Here is an 18,843-nt window from a genome sequence, read left to right as displayed (position 1 = left end):
CTTAATTCAACACTCCTTCCTTCTTCAATTTCAAACAAAAGTCGTGAAATAAGAACAGCCTGTGCTTGTGTCTTATTTTAATACAAACCAGACAGTGCTATTATGTGGAGTGTCACACACTATAAATCCCAATTACAAACCTATCAAGGTTTCCTATTACAAAGTATCACAAGGAATCTCTTATTCCAGTGGTTATAGTTTCCCTTCCCTCAAAACTTTGATTGTCTTAATTGTCAAACCAAAAATTAATTGATGTCAGATATGAATGTGCCGGGATTTATACAAACATTTTTACCAGTTCTTGCTCAAAAAGGAAAAGAAAAGAACAAATTGTTACATGGAAAAAAAAACAATATTTAAAAGCCAAGAAAGCCAGTAGTTTCCAGTATTTGTTTTGTAATCATTTAATAACTTGGTTACAATTTGTCCAGACACGAATCGACATGAAGGAATTCCTCTTATTTTACTCAGTCATCAACGTATGTCTGTTTTGTTTCTATTTAATTCAATTACTGGAATCAGGACATGGGGATTGGCCGTTTCCCCCCCACCAGCCTCCCTGGGGTACAACTCCACATCCAGAGGTAAAGAAGTTCCTGAAAAGTCAATCACAGATTTTCGGGGACCCTGATTAAGATGTGAGCTTGTTTCCTTTACCGCTGCCTCTTTCTGCACCTTCCTCTCTATGGAGATCATAACATCACCTTGTAGACCCCAATTTTGAACATTTTAAGGAACAAATTTGTGAAGGTTTCTCAAAATAAGTTGGTTTGATTTTGCTCGAGGCACAATTGGACTCAATTCCAAAGTATTCACCCTGTGCTCTCTCAAATCCCCTTCATTTCTTGGACCACGCACCTAGTTTTAAAGTTGTGAAAGAAACTTAAAATATTGATTTGAGTTTTGGAAACTTTGAAGATGGTTGTGGTGTGACTGGTGTGATATTTAGGGGGGGGGGGGGAGGGGCTTCAAGGTCAAATTGAGTTTTGTAGTGCACTCAGTTGTCAATAGATTGAGTTCTCATGAATGACAGGAACAAAATTGCAAATCTCTATTTCACATCTCTATTTGCAAATTTCTATTTCTTGTTAAAATGGTGTAATAGATGTTAAATTTTTCAAATTGTGTATAAAGTATCACTTATTTGATACAAACAAGTTGACTGTTGAAGTGAAATGAAATGTTGTTACTGGTAAACCATGAGGTTTGTTGATGCTGATGATGGGAATCAATTTGCAATGTTTTGTTCAACGAGCCAGCATGCATTTCATCTTAAAAAAGTGCAATTGGCAAATCTCAGAGGCATTTCGAAAACTTTCCAAGATAAATATCCCGAAGTTCCCTTGAGGGGAGACCCCCTTAACAAAACCAATGTTTGTGACTCAGGTTAGTCGAATTGAAAATCAGACACATTTGAGTACAAATTACCGAACTTTTAGCACTTTGGTCCCTTGCTAGGCTGGTACCTCCACTTCAGACAGACTGGAATGTGGTAAACTGAATAACATCTGATATAACAATAACCCGAGCCATAAGCAGAAATTATGGAGTGGGTATTGAAAAATAATTTTAATGGTGACCACTTCATCAATCACAAATTCTATTGCGGCACTTCAAACTTCCCTTTCTTCCTAGACAGATGTCGAGAAGCCTTTTCTCCTTTGACAAAAGTCAAGCACTTTTTCATCAAACTTTCTTTCCTTCTTTGAAAAATGTAAGCACACTGTTTCTCCTTTGACAAAGTAAAGACACTTTTTCATCAAATTTTCTTTTCTTCTTCTTTGACATGAGTCAAAACACTCTTTTACTTCTTTGACAAAAGTCAAGAGACTTACTTCTTTGACAAAAGTCAAGACGCTTTACTTCTTTGACAAAAGTCATCATACATTTACTTCTTTGGCAAGAGTCAAGACACATTTTCTTCTCTGACAAAAGTCAAGATAATTTATCGTCGAACTTTCTTTTCTACTTTGACAGAAGTCAAGACACTTTTACTTCTTTCACAAAACTCAAGACACTTTCATTCTTTGACAAAAGTCAAGACACCTTTTTCTCGATCTCAAATCAAAGAGTCAGTTTCTGCCCTTGAGACATAAAAAGAGGCCACGCAACCAGCATACTCCGCTCTCACAACAAAACTGTCAACACTGATTGAATAAATTGATACTATTCAATTCTACGATTCTATTTCTGCAGGCTTTTGGTGACTTAATCATCACCTTTCTCGTGTCAAACGTATCGTCCGTGTTGGTTTTCATTAAAACTTGAAGAACTTCTGTCTCTCTGTAGCCAGAAAGAGAGACGACAGCCTTGTCTGATTATCTTAATTTACCCCAATGCGTTGAGGGAACGAGTCTTCACACGCTATACAAATACAACAACACAGGATATGCCTAATGATTTATTCAAATGCCCCCCCCCCTCCCCTCCGTAGTCCCAGGAGTTATTTTTGTCAATGTTTGTCGGAGCGGACGTGTAGGCCTAACGTACAATTTGAAAACCTGAAACCAACCCCTTTTCTTTTTCATCCCTGCCTTGGTGTGATTGTCCACAAGCTGCTCTGTGCTTTAATTTTCTACTCCGTTACAATTCTTTTGAATGAAAATCTGATTATTTTTAACCTGACACAACTTTTCCGCCCGCACTTTTTTTGCAAACGTATGTCTGAAGAAAAAACCTCTACATTGAAACATCAGTATTCTTAAAACCTTGCCCCACTCCGAACTAATGCGTTCCCCCTCACTCCTGCACTCAGTATTTACAACCTTTAACTTCCCCCTTCCCTTCTCCCTACAGAACTCGGTATGGGAAGGGCGCCCCAAAACCCTGATCACCCCCCCCCCCCCCCCCCCCCTAATTTGTCTAACCCTCTACTTTTTTTTTTTTACAATAGTCTGAATGAAATCAAGCCTGGAACTGACTCTCTTCACAGATGTTTTTTTAGTCAAAGAGTAGACCTTAAAAACCCCTTTAACTGTCTTCCTTTCCCTCACCCTATGGGGGTTTGGAACTGGGGTAGGGGGCTCCCCAAAACCTATTCCACGCTGCCCCTAATCCGATCATCTGTCCCTCCCCAGTCTATTTTTACAGCTGTTGAAGTAAACCGCTAATCCTCAGCTCAGTGTTGAATTCCTGACAGATGTTCTAACGGTCTTACTAGAAAGATGAGCCAAGTCTTATTGTTGTTGTTTCTTCGGTTGTGACAAGTGTCTCTGAATTTGTTATTGGCTTACGGAGACTGGCAGGTCTTTATGTGTAAGCTTTTAATGCCGTAGTGTAAGAGGGATCTTAACATGTGTGGTAAATAAAATAAGATGAATTGAGATGGATCATGCGGATGACATACATGCATTACGCATGCTTTAAAGGGAGGTGTAGCCATTACCTGTGGCTAACATGGTGGTAGAATTTTCCTGAAGCTTTGAAGTATTTGTCACTTATTGGCTTTAGACAAGATAATTCTGCTGGATGCTTACTACTGTTACCATCTGTAAATAAGCTTTCTGGGGCCATAACCAATGTAAGACCATAAGTTTAAACCAAACTTTTTGTCTTTAGGTACATATCTCCCTGTTTAAAGCCATTATACACTTTCGGTAAACAGTAGTGTCCAAGTCCCACACTTCGTGTATCACAACTTATATATAAAACAACAAACCTGTGAAAATTTAGGCTCAATCGGTCATTGGAGTCGGGGAGAAAAAAACGGGAAAACCCACTCTTGTTTCCGCATGTTCGCCGTGTCATGACATGTGTTTAAAATAAATCCGTAATTCTCGCTAACGAGAATTTTTATTGTTTTACCGTTTTCTCAAAAAGTAAAGCATTTCATGGACTAATATTTCAAGAGAAGTCTTTCACCATTACCTTCTGTAAACCCTGTAAATTATTTGTAAGTCTGTGAACTTTTTTCCAATGGCTTTAAAGGCAGTGGACACTATTGGTAATTGTCAAAGACTAGCCTTCACAGTTGGTGTATCTCAACATAAGCATAAAATAACAAACCTGTGAAAATTTGAGCTCAATCAGTCATCGAACTTGCGAGATAATAATGAAAGAAAAAAACACACCATTGTCACACGAAGTTGTGTGCGTTTAGATGGTTGATTTCGAGACCTCAAGTTCTAAATCTGAGGTCTCAAAATCAAATTCGTGGAAAATTACTTCTTTCTCGAAAACTATGACATTTCACAGGAAGCCATTTCACAGGGAGCTGTTTTATACCATCAACCTCTCCCTATTACTTGTCACCAAGAAAGGTTTTATGCTAAAAATTATTTTGAGTAATTACCAATAGTGTCCACTGCCTTTAAATGAATTATCCGTAAAAGTTACACCCCAAATCATGCTGAAGGTACAGGATTGTCATCCTCAAAAACAAAACAACACCCTGGTACAAATTATCCAATTACATTACTTAAACTAACATTGTTTTAACTTAAAGGCAGTGGACACTATCGGTAATTACTCAAAATAATTATTAGCATGAAACCTTATGGTATGGAGTAATGGGAGAGAGGTTGATAGTATAAAACATTGTGAGAAGCGGCTCCCTCTGAATTAACGTAATTTTCGAAGAATTTTTTTAAATTTTCCACGAATTCGGATTTTGAGACCTCAGATTAATAATAATAATAATAACATTTATTCGGGCAATGACATTTACAAGCACATGTACATACATTAAAAATATTTAAGAAAACAAAGTAAAACAACAGTGGGGTGCCCAGGAGAGCATAAAAAAAAAATAACTATCGCCAAAAGGCGCTAGTTATTTTTTAACTTTTATGCTCTCCCGGGCACCCAATTGTTAGATTTAAAATTTGAGGCCTCGAAATCAAGCATCTGAAGCACACACTGTTGTTTTACTAATTTTTCTTATATTTTTCTTTAAGTTCAATTGACTTTTAATAACAATTTCAACTTAATAATTATATTGTTGAAAACAAATATTGATAAAAGAAATGTGTTTTATATCTCTTTTCAAAGAAACACACTAATGGATTGTTTCATTTGTAGGTGTCTTATCTTTAGTAAGACACAATTTCCCTGTACAATGGACTATTTAACACTTGAATCTAAAGAGGCTCTCTAAGACATCAAGTTGCTTTTAGTTTTAGTGGTGTCAAGCAAGAGATACTTTTCCCAGTAACTCTCTCAAACAAATTCAGTTGTAACATTATTACGTGACTTCATCATCGTGTTGCCATGACAATGATTGAAACACTCCCCTTAGAAGCTGCCAGACCAGACTATAGCCCCCAGACATTGACCCAGTGGCAAGATTAAATTTCCTGATCAGTGTTCGTTGAACAAAACAGTCGGAAAGTGCCTATTATCTCGGGAATTCCTAGTCATTTTTTGGTATGACGAATGACAGATGGTGGCAAAATTGCACAATATTTCAGGTTTTTGTTATGTGGTAAATACAATTCAATTTATAAATTGTAAATAAACCTCAATCTAAATTTGTTAGGGCCATGCTAGAAATTTTTAAATGTTCCTTAACCCTGACCCTAGCCTATACCCTACATGGAGTCCAAAACAATGTTCCCTGAAATGCTACAGTTTTTGAGAAGTGAGATCTTGTCCAAAAGCAATGTTAAATAAAAATAAAAAAATAAAAAAAGGGAAAAAATATCATGTGTTATAACTTTTTCTTTTGACTCTGTTGTCTGATTGAGATTAAACTTTCATAGGTTTGTTAAAACCTTTTCGTTTGACTCTGATGTCTGATTGAGATTAAACTTTCATAGGTTTGTTAAAACCTTTTCGTTTGACTCTGATGTCTGATTGAGATTAAACTTTCATAGGTTTGTTATTGTATGTATCATGTTGGGTACAACATGGGTCCCCCTTTGACTTTTGCAATTGTTGTCCTCGTGCATTCAAACAAATTTCAAAAACTGACAAAAAAGGACCAAATATAGAAGGTTTTCATCGACACGCTCTCCAGCAGATTCTAGTGTATCCAGTCTGCACCGAAAAGGACCAATTAGTTGATGATATGGAAGGTTCACAGTACACTGACACTAACACTATGTTAATTCCCAACAGACCTTATTACAGAGTTACAAACCCTTAAACATGTTTACTTAAGCTACGGCTTGCTTTGTAGTGTAACACACACCTACAAAACGCCTTAAAACTAAAACTCTAGAATCTGCTGTAAGATTCAAATTTCACTCTGAGAAGTGGGTCAAAAGTAAGCTCCTTCAAATTGTATGCATTTTGTTGAACTCCCTGAAGATATAGGTTTTCCTCCAATTGGCAGATATTCAGGTCTTTTCAATTTAAAAAGTCTGTCATTTTATTTTGGAAATAAGGTGTTAGACTGTTTGTTAATTTCTCATAAGTACCACCAATATAAAAAGAGTGGTTCTGCTCAGGCCCGGACTTTCATATTTCAGAAGGCAGGGCACATTACGCCTGGGTAACATTTGAAGGGGCACCAAGGCCAACACCAGGGCAATTCAGGCCATGGCCTCCTGGTAATTTCCAGGCCTGTTGGTCTCTGAGGATGAGTAAGGTTTGCATTTTGCTGAAATGGAAAATTGCTGGCCTTGTTCCTGTGATCCTGCCCCACTTGGAGGGTTTGAATTCCATAATTCAGTAAGCTTGAATTCAGTCTAACAAGGAAAAAAACTACATCAAGTGTCCCAGAAGAATTGAGGTTTACGCTCATAACCCATGTGTGAAAAGATACACCTGGTCCAGTCAGAGAAATAGAACAGGTTTCCTTCATCGCCTTTCTTCTCAGGTCATTCCCCTGTCATACCCCTGACAATATGTGTGCTTAGAATGTAATGTCATTGCGATGCTGACCGCTTAATTCAAATTATTCAGCAGAATTGTCTGTACAGATTATGGCCCAATTTCCTGCCGCCGCTTAGCACGGAATTCTACTCCTAGCGCCCATAGAATCCTGCGGGCGTTGTAAGCGCAGAATTCAGTGGTAATTAGTGTCATAAATTGAGCCAGCATTTATCAGATTTATCTGTACAGACTGAGGATAGACCCCAGTCTTGCCAACCGCAAAATTCTTTGCTTAGGGTCTATAGTAGCCCACCTTGTTGAGCTGTTAATGGCTCGCTTTTAACATCGGTCTCATCACTGTCACCATTAAGATGTTATTTACATTAAAATGGCGACAGTGATGAGACCGATGTTAAAAGCGGAGCCTTTAACAGCTCAACAAGGTGGGCCAGGCCTATAGAATCCGATACATAATGAGATGCCGTATGCGCTGAAGTCAGTGGTTAATAAGCAGTGTTAGAAAGTGCAAAAGTTAAGGTAAAAAGTTTTTTTTTAAAGAATGTAGCAGCCTGTAATGCGACTGAAAATGCACCGAGACAATGGCATATGTTTGCCCTGGTCTTGGCCTTGCTGCTGTTTCAAGGCATTCCAATACACTGGAAATTCTCTTTGCAAAATGGAAATGGCCTTGCCCTTTCAAAGCTTAAAGGAACACGTTGCCTTGGATCGGACGAGTTGGTCTATTAAAAAGCGTTTGAAACCATTTGTTATGAAATGCATATATGGTTAGAAAGATGTTTGAAAAGTAGAATATAATGATCCACACAAGTATCACTCAAAATTGCACGGTTTTCTTTTTACGTCGCAGACTATCACAGTCGGCCATTTATGGGAGTCAAAATTTTGACTCCCATAAATGGCCGACCATGTTAGTCGACAGGGTAAAAAGAAAACCACGCAATTTCGAGGCATATTTGTGTAGATCATCGTATTCTACTTTTACAATATCTTTCTAACCATATACATTTTACAACAAACGGTTACAGAACGCTTTTTAAGACCAACTCGACCAATCCAAGGCAACGTGTTCCTTTAACACATATTCCAGGCCTGCCCAAATATTATAGTGCCTTTTGGGGTAGAAACATTATCATTATTCATTATTACTGCTGTACACAGGGTTCAAGAAAAATATAGTTGCTGACAATAGGGATACATCAATCAAGGGATATTTAAAGGCAGTGGACACTATTGGTAGTTACTCAAAATAATTATTAGCATAAAACCTTTCTTGGTGACGAGTAATGGGGAGAGGTTGATGGTATAAAACGTTGTGAGAAACGGCTCCCTCTGAAGTGCCATAGTTTTCGAGAAAGAAGTCATTTTCAACGAATTTGATTTCGAGACCTCAGATTTAGAACTTGAGGTCTCGAAATCAAGCATCTGAAAGCACACAACTTCGTGTGACTAGGGTGTTTTCTTCTTCATTATTATCTTGCAACTTTGATGACCGATTGAGCTCAAATTTTCACAGGTTAGTAATTTTATGCATATGTTGAGATACACCAACTGTGAAGGCTAGTCTTTGACAATTACCAATAGTGTCCACTGCCTTTAACAAGAGTTTCAGTTCGAATATCTATTAAGGACCTTTTTGTCCAACTCTGTCGAGGGGCAACTATGAGAATTATTGAAATGTTTAGAAATTCGACAGGTTAATAAAGTGAACTTGACAAAATAATGTCAAATATCAAATTCATATGAAGTTAACTGGCACTAATCCGAAAATAAATCACATAAGGTGAAAATGAATCTGTTTTTAATGGGTAAATCACATCTTATAAATCTGACAAGCGCTATTTTCGTTTAGATGATTTCTAGAATTGGAAAATAATGAAATGAAATGATCTGAAAATGATACCCAACCCTGGAGCTTCAAGCCAAATAAATAATAGATTTGCCGATTCTGCTGGGGGCTTGGGAATCTAAGAACAGTGACAAAAAATAACTTGTTGACCCTCGGGGTCTTATTTCATAGCTCGGGCACAAAAAGTAGCTAAGCACGAAACAATTACCTGAGTGATATGCATGTAATTTTTGTCACATAACTCTGAAAGTACTGAGATTCAGTGCTTACACACAGCCATCGGTGTCAGGGTAAAAACCATGGTAAGACCAAATAATATTCTTTTTCCGCAATGCAAATTAATAATGTACAAATAAAAATAATAATAATAGTGGCTTCTTTTATAGCGCTCAGGTCCGTCACGTCAAGACGCTCATGGCGCTTCAACATTATTACCCCTGGTCACTGGGCCTTAAATCATTCCTTAAACCATCTCAGCTCCCTGGGGAGTATACAGCCAGTGCTGCCAAATATGTTGTGCAATCAAGGTTAATCAATCACAAGAACCAACTCTGCCCTCACAGGTACCCATTTACCCCTGGGTGGAGAGAAGCAATTACAGTTAAGTGTCTTGCTCAGGGACCCAAGTGTCACGACCGGGATTCGAACCCACACTCTGCTGAACAGAATCACCAGAGCTTGAATTCGGTGCTCTTACAAAACAATATTGCTTACCAGGCTGAGGTATAAAACAGCCAAATTAATACCAAATCACACATACCCTCTGGTTTCCTGTTTTGTTTTGTGTGCTTAGCAGAAATTTATTAAATCCGGTGAGCATTGACTGAATAATGAGTCATACCATTCCTCAGCAGGGGGAGAGAAGGGGTTGCAAGTGAAGACTTTGTTACCCTCTTTCTTAACTCTTACCCCCTGTTACCTGACACACCTGTAGTAAGACCAGACTGTCCAAACAACACGTAGGCCTTAACCCCATTAGTCATATCATTCAACATTAGAGTGTTTGTGGGGAGGGGGGGGGGGGGTACAGGAGGACCCTCCCCCTTCCTCCAAGTCTGAGAGCGAACAGCTGATAGGAGGGTTTCATTCAGCTCATTGTCTCAAGTAATGAGGTTTATTTTGGGTGGACATCTGATAACAAGTCAAAACACTCTAGCAGTTGCTCCAACCATGCTCAAACTCTGCACCTCTTTAAATTTTGCCTGCAGACATTAAACAAAACATTTTAAAAACAACATTCTTAAAATAAAATAAAAATAGAAATTATACAGTTTGCTTTTGACCCAGGTGGATTGTGTGTCTAGATGATGCATCATTGTAGTATAAACTTTCTTAATCTAATTACCAATAATTGCCAAAAGCTACATAGTTTATGCATGCTCGGAAACAACTACGCCAAATGAAGACTCTCCTCGCCTTGAACGTCTTGTGAACAGCAAGAAGTTCCTGAGATTGTGGACAAGGGGTGGTTAGAGGGACTAACGATCAATTAGTCGGAAGACAAGCTGGATTAATTGGAATATCCTAATTGGGTTATGACCTATTCTGATTGGCTCGATAACCATGTGACATGTTTTTTCTATTGTTTCTTTTGTCTGTCCAATAAACTTGACACCAGACTATGACCTCAAGGGGTCAATGTTTTTAAGAGATTTAAAGGGGGATTTTTATGTAGTTTATTTCTGGTCTCAAAGCAAATACTTCAGTTTTGGGGGCCTTAGATTGAGGAATGTTTTAAAATTTAAAATTTTGATTTTTTTTTTTTTTTTTTTAATTGCTCAAGCTAGTGTAATGGGTCAATTTGCAGGAATTGTGGTTGATTCGAAAAATAAATGAATAAATTTGTTTATCTCAGATTAAATTTAAAAAAAACCATAACCATTTAGAATGCCCTCTCATTATACAGTAGGACTTTTTAAACCAAACAAAAACACCATGTAGAAAACGTTCTGAGGACCTAGTTTCAGTTCATTGGCTTTGGCCAAATTTGGTTCAGAATGCAGGACAGTTGTGCACAAAAAAAATCCTGGTGCGAATCCTAATATCAGTGGGAAAAACTTATAGTTATAACGGATTCAAAACTATGGCCAAACCATCAAATTATTGTCCAAGGTGACAGATGGATAGTTTGGATGTCAAAGTGATCCATCAACACGACGATGCCTAGAGGCACAGATTGACTTCTGAATCTTCAAAATGATTTAACCTTGGCTTCAATACTAGAGAATTGTACTAGGTTGACAGGCACTAGAACATCACAGGTGTGCTCTACATAAGAGGTTTATTTCATGGCCATATGGCGAGAGGTCTCGTGAATGAGTGCAACTTTATGTTCTGGACAAGTTCGTGCAATTTGTTTTGATGTTTTGAAACAAGTTGAAAACAAAGTGTGTACTATTTCACCAAAGAGAACTTTTAAGACCAATAAAATCAAAGGCATACAGAAATAAGCCTCAATGTTCAAGAAATATGAGTGAACATATGAATCTTTTCAATAGGATGACAACTGCAGGTTGCCTATTTTTAATGTGGGCACTAGTTTGCAATATTGCCTTTGTCATTAATAACAAGATACTGGAATGATTCTCAAATTGATTTCTACAGTGATGTAAACCAATATTCTAAACACAAGAATCTTAGAATTAATACACTTTTCTGTTTCATCTTCTTCAGATCCCTGAGCTCCGAGACGACATCTGCGTCCCAGATTACTGTTGTATCCATGACAACACTGACAATCCCAACCCCATCTCTGCTGAAGATGACCTTGAAGATGCCACTAGTGATGATGATGATCTTGATGATGAAGTAGACATCAATGCTTGGTTCGGACCAGCTGGCACCGTCTCCCCTCTACACACTGACCCTAAACACAACTGTCTGTCTCAGGTGGTTGGAGAGAAATACATTCGTCTTTATGGAGAAGATATGACACCTAACGTCTACCCACATCAAAGCCATCTTCTGCATAATACTAGCCAGGTAAGATTTTCACAAATTTCAGGCCTGATACTTCACAGATGCATCAAAGGCGATTGCATCCATGCCCCCTTATCATTGCCTTGGTGCCCTTGAAATGCTCACTTTACCAAGGAGGAAATGCCTTGGTGCCCTTGCCTTAACAAAATGAAGCATATAGGGCTGTTGAGGTGTCTCGTAGGGAATTGCTGGCGAAAAGTTCAGATTGCTGGATCATCAGGAACTGGGTTCGATTCCTAGTCTTGACACTTTTGTCCTTGAGCGTGGGACTTAACCATGATTGCTTCTCTTAACCCAGGTGTATTAATGGGGACCTGTGAGGGTTGAGACAGTACTGTGAGTGCATTAACCTCTTAACACTAGTTCAAGCAGCTTTGGGCTGTATGCTCCTCGGGGAGTTGAGAAAAGTTGAGGAATGGTCTAAGAGTATGCCTGATGCACAGGGATTATAAACATAAAAAGCACCTTTTACTTCCCCTATAGGAAATTTGAGTAGCCTAGATTTTAGAAGCATGTTTTGCCATAAATGTATCTTTATTCATTAATATTCACATCCTCTGATCTGAAAAGGAAGAACTATGATAATTTTAAACAAGTAGGTTGCCCAGTTTTTAGTAGACCACAGGGCAAATGGAGAAGTTGTATTTGCTAGCCCATAAATGTTTTACCAGACGACGTTAACCAGGCTAGTTTTAGCCTGAAGAGTAAGTTCTGTGATTACTGTACTGTTGGAAGTTTTGAAAGTTAGATTGAGTGAGACTTTGTAAATTCAATGTGTGATGCAAACATGTCATTGGTGCAGGTGACTGTTTTATGTCCCCTTCCCCTCCTCAGTTCCCAAGCTGAGTGATGACCAGGTGACTGTTTTATGACTCCCTCTGTCCCTCTAACCAGTGTCTGCACTGATTTCTTGAAGTAAAATCTGACACCCTATTAAAGGAAGTGCCTATAGAGAAGTGACTATGGCTGAGGTGAACTGTTTCCATCAGTTTCCTGACAAGTCACAGACATTTCTAAAAAGCAAATTAAGTTACAGGAAAAGTATAAGAACAAGGTTTTTGAGATAACTGAATTTATTAGGTTGTGGCTTGTATGGACATGATGGGCATTTAATATTGTATTAGGCTTGTAAGTTGTACTGGCTTCTCTGCCTTTCAACCTAATCCCTCAGTGATCCCAGTCACAAACCCATGCAAACCCTCATTTACTTATTTTATACTCCATTCTTTTCCCAAATATGACAAGAGCATTTATAACTGGCCTGTTGTATCATCTTTGAGAGGGCAAGGCCATTTCCAGTCTGCAAGGACACTTCCATTGAAAGTATATGGGAAACTTCTGAAGGGGCACCAAGGTTAAGACATCGGGCAACCGGGCCTCCATGGTCTCCGTGTTATTCCAAGCCTGCATTATTACAACCACTTTCACCTCCTGTTGTGAATGAGCTCCTCCCAATTTTATAAAAGAATAGTACTCTACAAAAGTCAATCTTAGCTTCCAAACCACTAAGATCCTGCAAGTCACTGTCTTAATTATGACCCTTTGTCAAACTTTCATCACCCAAATCCAGGGAAGAAAGAAACGATACAGTCATTGACCATTATTAATTAAATCTCTGACATACAGTCAACCATCCCCTTTGTTCGTAAAAGACGATTACAAAGTGATTAATTTAACTAAATTATGAGTACGTGACATATATCTGCATCAACTGTAACAAGACATGACTTTCCAGGATTGGATTGTTCAGCCATAGAAGGTGCTGCACCTCTAAAACCCAACTTGCGCATTCAAGTCAATTGTCTCTCGAGACGGACCGATGCCAACAAATTTAACTGAGATTATTTATTTCAAACGGTTCATTGGTAACGACTGAGGAGGAAAGTTTATTGACTCGTCAGTGACCCCCTGGGATTTTGAAATCATTTCTGGAAGCAGCTTTGATGTCTCAATTATTACACGTCTTTACTTGATCCAATCTTAGATAAAAAACACCCTCAATGATGCATCTCAAGTCACTTCAGATTACAGACCACCATCTGACTGAAGTGGCGGCAAGTTTCTCAGAAGACGCTTTTCCTTCCTTGCTCTCTCGGTCTCGCTCTCTCTCTCTGAGTCACTCTTTGACCTGATTGGCAAATTTCCTTACCACAGATTGGAGAGGGTTGGTGTTGCATGGTGATAAAATACATGATAGAGAAACCAACGGGCTCAGTGGTTTCTGTCCCTGCCTTCCACTTCTGTGGACTCCAGTTCGAATCCCATCTCAGACAAAAGCTTTGCATGGTGATTTGGTCGTCACTGACTGGTTGCATGGGTTATTAACTAAGAGATGTTTGCAGTAGACTATGTGAAATCTCCCATGAGTAAACCCCCCCTTAGTTAACACTGCCACCACGCAAAGTTTCAAATAGTACTTTCATGCAGTGTTGTAGTCGAGTCACTTGGGTCGAGTCCGAGGGGGAGTCCCGAGTCACTTGGTCCGAGTCTGAGTCACGAGTCACTTGTTCAATTAATTAAATAGTTAGAAAACTTCAACTGGTTCACCTATGGTGCAAACCATTGTCGAGAAATAAGAATTGGAAACGACAAAATAAAACATTATAATTTAAACAAAGTTCTGTACCTTCAGTTTAAATTTCATTTCAGGTTTTACAATTTCGTGGGTTTTCCCAATTTGGGGCTTTCCTCCAACATGTAAACTGAATATTTCTTCTCATTTCCCAATCATTTCACCGCTTATTGTTCTGTTTGATACTTAAGAAATTGTTATACTATGTTGAGAGTATGTTTGAAACTCTACACAGCAGTGTAAACTTTAAACATCAGAGAACTTATTCCAGCTTCCATAACAACAAGTTCTTGAGCTCCGCTTCAGGTTACAACACCAGCTCACATCAAAAAGCCACCACCCAACAATACCAGAAATTCCCCCCTCCAGTGATCATCGCCAAGTTGAACAAAAGCTGAAAAGGTTTCTTTGGAATATTTGTTGTTTGAATCAACATATTAATGGCAAACCGATCCCTGGATCAAACCGGATTATTCGGCGTGTTTGCTACATTTACCAAATGGCAACTGAACACTTTGTTCAGATCAACCGCATGAGACGACCTCATAGCAAAAAAACTAATTACTTTCCATTTATTGAACAGTTTAACCCCTGCTTCTTTGGAAAGTGAGAATTATAATAAGCAGTGTTTGAAATCCTGAGGACGTAAAGTCTGACTTAGGGGGGTGGTTTTCAGAGTAGGTTGACTTTGCTTTGTCGCTGAAAAGAAAGCGTGTCCGCAGTCGGCCGATGATAGTCAGACACACTAGGCACACCTGGAATAAATGGTGGTTGTATAGAATTGGTATAGACAAAGTATATCTAGGGGCGCTTTGTGACTCGATGACAAGTCTACTTTAAAGGCAGTGGACACTATTGGTAATTACTCAAAATAGTTATTAGCATAAAGCCTCAATTGGTAACGAGTAATGAGGAGAGGTTGATAGTACGAAATTGTGAGATTGACACTGTGAGAAATGGCTCCCTCTGAAGTAATGTAGTTTTCGAGAAAGAAGCAATTTTCCACGTGTTTGATTTCGAGACCTCAGATTTAGAATTTGAGGTCTCAAAATCAAGCACCTAAAAGTGCACATCTTGGTGTGGCAAGGGTGTTTTTTCTTTCGTTATTATCTCGCAACTTCGACGACCGTTTGACCTCAAATTTTCACAGGTTTGTTATTTTATGCACATGTTGACATACACCAAGTAAGAATACTGGTCTTTGACAATTGCCAATAGTGTCCAGTGTCTTTAAGTACTATAGTTCCAGTGGCTGGTTTTACAATGGATGCGTCATAGTTTCTTGTCATTGGCACGTTCGGCAGTTTAGTGACTGTACCTTGCTACATTAACATGTTATTCCTGAAGGGAGGCATTGTTACATTGTGAATGATTTCACAGGAAGAATGCTGTAAAGTGCTGGGATTTGTAATGTAAATCTATTAACACTTGTGTTAGCTTTAAATTCACAAGTGTGCTGACAATGTTAATCTTGTAGTTTTAGAAATGGGCAACACAATAGAGTCAGAACGTTCTTGTTAAATTCAGTAGTTGCACTGAAATCCCTGACAACCAATAATGCCCCAGAAAAACAGTAATGTAGCGCCTAAAAGACATAGGCCAACTACATGAACAGTTATTTGGGAGGTTTTATAAGTGGGGGTGGGGCTTCCTCCCCTTTCTTTACCCCCTTCTTGTCCCTGTCCCGCACACAAACTTTTGTACCTGTACGCTTGACAAATCTAAAAACAAAACATCATTCATGTTTTTGCACAATTTTTGTTTTATCACTCACTCTGTACCTCTCTTGCCTTTTCACCCTACATGTAGATCTGGGTTTTTTTATTCAAAGAGAATATGACACAACAATGGCCAGGCTACCTGTAAATCATAAGTTTACCTTCTGTGTGTAATGTAGGCCTACACCTGTACTGTACACGTACATAGTTACAGTGTACACAGCTCGGATTCCTAGACACAAAAGTAGACACAGGTGCAACCTTATCATCAAAGCGAACTGTATTATGTGGTTTTAAACCTTGTACCGATACTCAGTACTTTCCTGAGACCTGTGGACAAAAATTCACATGTTACTCGGTTGGGATTCGAACCCCTGACCTTTGCCATGCTCGTACAGATTTCTTACCACTAGACCACAGAGCCAGCCCAGTCAGTAGCTAGAGGCAGTTAGAAGCCTGTATAGTTTGGTCACATTCTAAGGGGCACGTGGGCTACCCCTCACCTGTCCAAAATATGGGGGTTAAACATTCCCCCCCCCCCTCATCCAACCCCCATCCCAAGCCCAGCCATTTGTAGTCTACATAATTTCTGGTTAAACCAAACAACTTCTGTCTCAAAAACTGAGGTAGCTCTGCAGGTACATATTTAGACAGCTGTTCAAGTACAATAAAATGTATTATTTGTTTTACATTAAACCTACTTTTCCTTCTTGGTTCAACACAGATCATAATATAAATTGAACCAAAACTACAAATCCTTCTCTGACTTGTCAAGACTGGACAAGGAAAACGTCCCATAGCTCACGTTCCTGACACCCAGTCAATGTCTCTGAACTCTGTATCCAAAAAAACTTTTGTCAAGCTCCGATTCCAAAAACCTGTCCAACTCTGCAAAAGCTTTTGTGTGTTTGGGGATCTGCACTTTATTTAATATGGTTAAAACATCAAAGCCCGTGGGCAGTTTTACTTTGTACTTGGTAATTCCGCTTTTGTATACAGACAGAAAAGACTGGGATTTTTGTCGAGGCTAACAGGTAGCAACTTTTTTGGACGGCTTTGTCAAAAAAAAAAGCAACGGGTGAAAAGTTTGATGAAGTGGGTGGATGGTTTTGTTAGGGGTTTTTTCAGAAAGGGTGAGTGGAAATTGTTTGTTTTGTGAGGATTTTCAAAATGGTTTTGAGTTGATCATATTCCTTTTGTTAAGTTTCACCTTCAAACTTACAGCCCTCAAAGATTGATAACATCCCAGGCTGTTTACGTTTGTCGCTGATTTTTTTTAAATTCACGCCGGATGATAATTCACTGAAAAGTTTTGCAGTTAATTTGAATGGGATACTGGCCCTTAGAGGAAGACCTGTCTTCATATAAATTAGATTCTCGAAGGCTGATTGATTGGTTGTAATTATTACAGGTGTATTTAGTTCCATGAAAACTTTGATCAAATGGTTCTTCACAACTGAGTCTTCTTAAGGTACCAAAAACACCCTTTTCCTCTTTTCACACTTTACAAATTTATCCACAAAGAAAGCTGATGCTGAAATTTATTTGTAAGAATTTATATTGTAAAGCAGCAAAAGCACTCTTCTTTGAGCCACCATGCATGCAGTTTTTACTACCAGTGTATTCATCTGCACCAAATCAAATTTCCGAACCTGTCAAAATTTTCATCTAAAAAATTCAGGTCTTTTATCCAAGTTGCAAAACTCATTTCCCCCATGGTGCTTGCGCAGCTGTAATGCGGTCCAGAACAAGTTAATAGAACTAGTGTCAGTACAGAATAAAACCAAAGATCCTTTTAAAGGCAGAGGACACTAACGGTAATTGATAAAAATAATTGTTAGCAAAAACTGACTTGGTAACGACCAATGGGTGAGCAATTGAAAGCAATGTTCGTAGTATAAAACATTGTGAGAAACGGCTCCCTCTGAAGTAACGTAGATTTTTTAGAAAGAGGTAATTTCTCACAAAAATAATAAACAAATTCAGCTGAAGCCTTTTTTATGCATCTGAAAGCAATTTAATTAATGCAACAAGGGTGTTTTTTTTTCATTATTCTCTTGCAACTTCGATATCCGAGCTATTGAGTAAAATGTTTCCAAGATTTGTTATTTTATGCAAAATGTTGAGGTACACAATGTGAGAATCCTGTGGTCTTTGACAATTTACCAAAGGTGTCCAATGCCTTTAAGCATAAGCGAGTAAGGATTATTGTTCTATACACTGTTACTCTCCTGAGGTCTTTGAGGTCAACGGATGCTCCCAAAGGTGCTACTAGTTTGTAATCCAGTAGTTGTCCTGAGTAGTGGTCAACTCCCAATGGTGTGTCCATACACTTACCATACATCTGGCTTGAATTTCAACCAACAGTCAATTGATCTGGCAATAAATTAAATGGAACCAGTCTGGAAATGTCACACTTATATTACAGAAAGTTATTGTACACATTAAAAATATAAGATAATCAAACAGCATTCATCTTAGTATTGACCCCTTGCACGCGCGTCACACTGGCGACTGATGTCACGCTCACCACATGTTGGTGGGCAGTTAGGTTTACGCGTATTAACGCCACGTCGCACTTCACTGCATAACGCACAGCATACTCTATGCATAGAGTTATATATGAAAACGCACAGTGAAATTGCCCACCAGTATGGCGCATTCAAGATTTTTCTGATGATGACGTCAGGTGAAATGGGTCAATAGAGACAGTTGCTATGTCACATGGTTCAGGCAAGCTTTTGTATAGCAACCTCCAGCTAGGCAAAGCCTGTTACTTTTGTGCCATACACATTCATTCAAAAGTGTGGACTGTGGAAGTGTCGAGGCCGAGCGGTTAAGAGCATTGAATTCAAACTCTGGTGTTTTTGATCAGCAGAGTGTGGGTTCGAATCCCCAGCTGTTAAGCAAGACACTCAACCATTGCTTTGTCCTTCGGATGTGACGTAAAG

General features: G+C 38.7%; 1 protein-coding gene across 3 annotated transcripts in view; it reads left to right on the top strand.

Moving 5' to 3' along the window:
* Window positions 1–18,843, top strand: part of LOC139948196 (epidermal growth factor-like protein 7) — a 98,281-nt gene that overhangs the window by 18,793 nt on the left and 60,645 nt on the right. For all 3 annotated transcript variants that reach the window (XR_011787421.1, XR_011787420.1, XR_011787422.1), the window contains exon 7: window positions 11,297–11,605. The gene's annotated coding sequence lies outside the window, so the exon portion shown is untranslated. The remainder of the gene's footprint in view (window positions 1–11,296; window positions 11,606–18,843) is intronic.

The sequence above is a fragment of the Asterias amurensis genome, chromosome 15, assembly GCF_032118995.1.
Source record: "Asterias amurensis chromosome 15, ASM3211899v1".
In the NCBI taxonomy this organism is placed as follows: domain Eukaryota; kingdom Metazoa; phylum Echinodermata; class Asteroidea; order Forcipulatida; family Asteriidae; genus Asterias; species Asterias amurensis.
The sequence above is the reverse complement of the archived record's forward strand: the minus strand, read 5'-3'. Positions and strand labels throughout refer to the sequence as shown.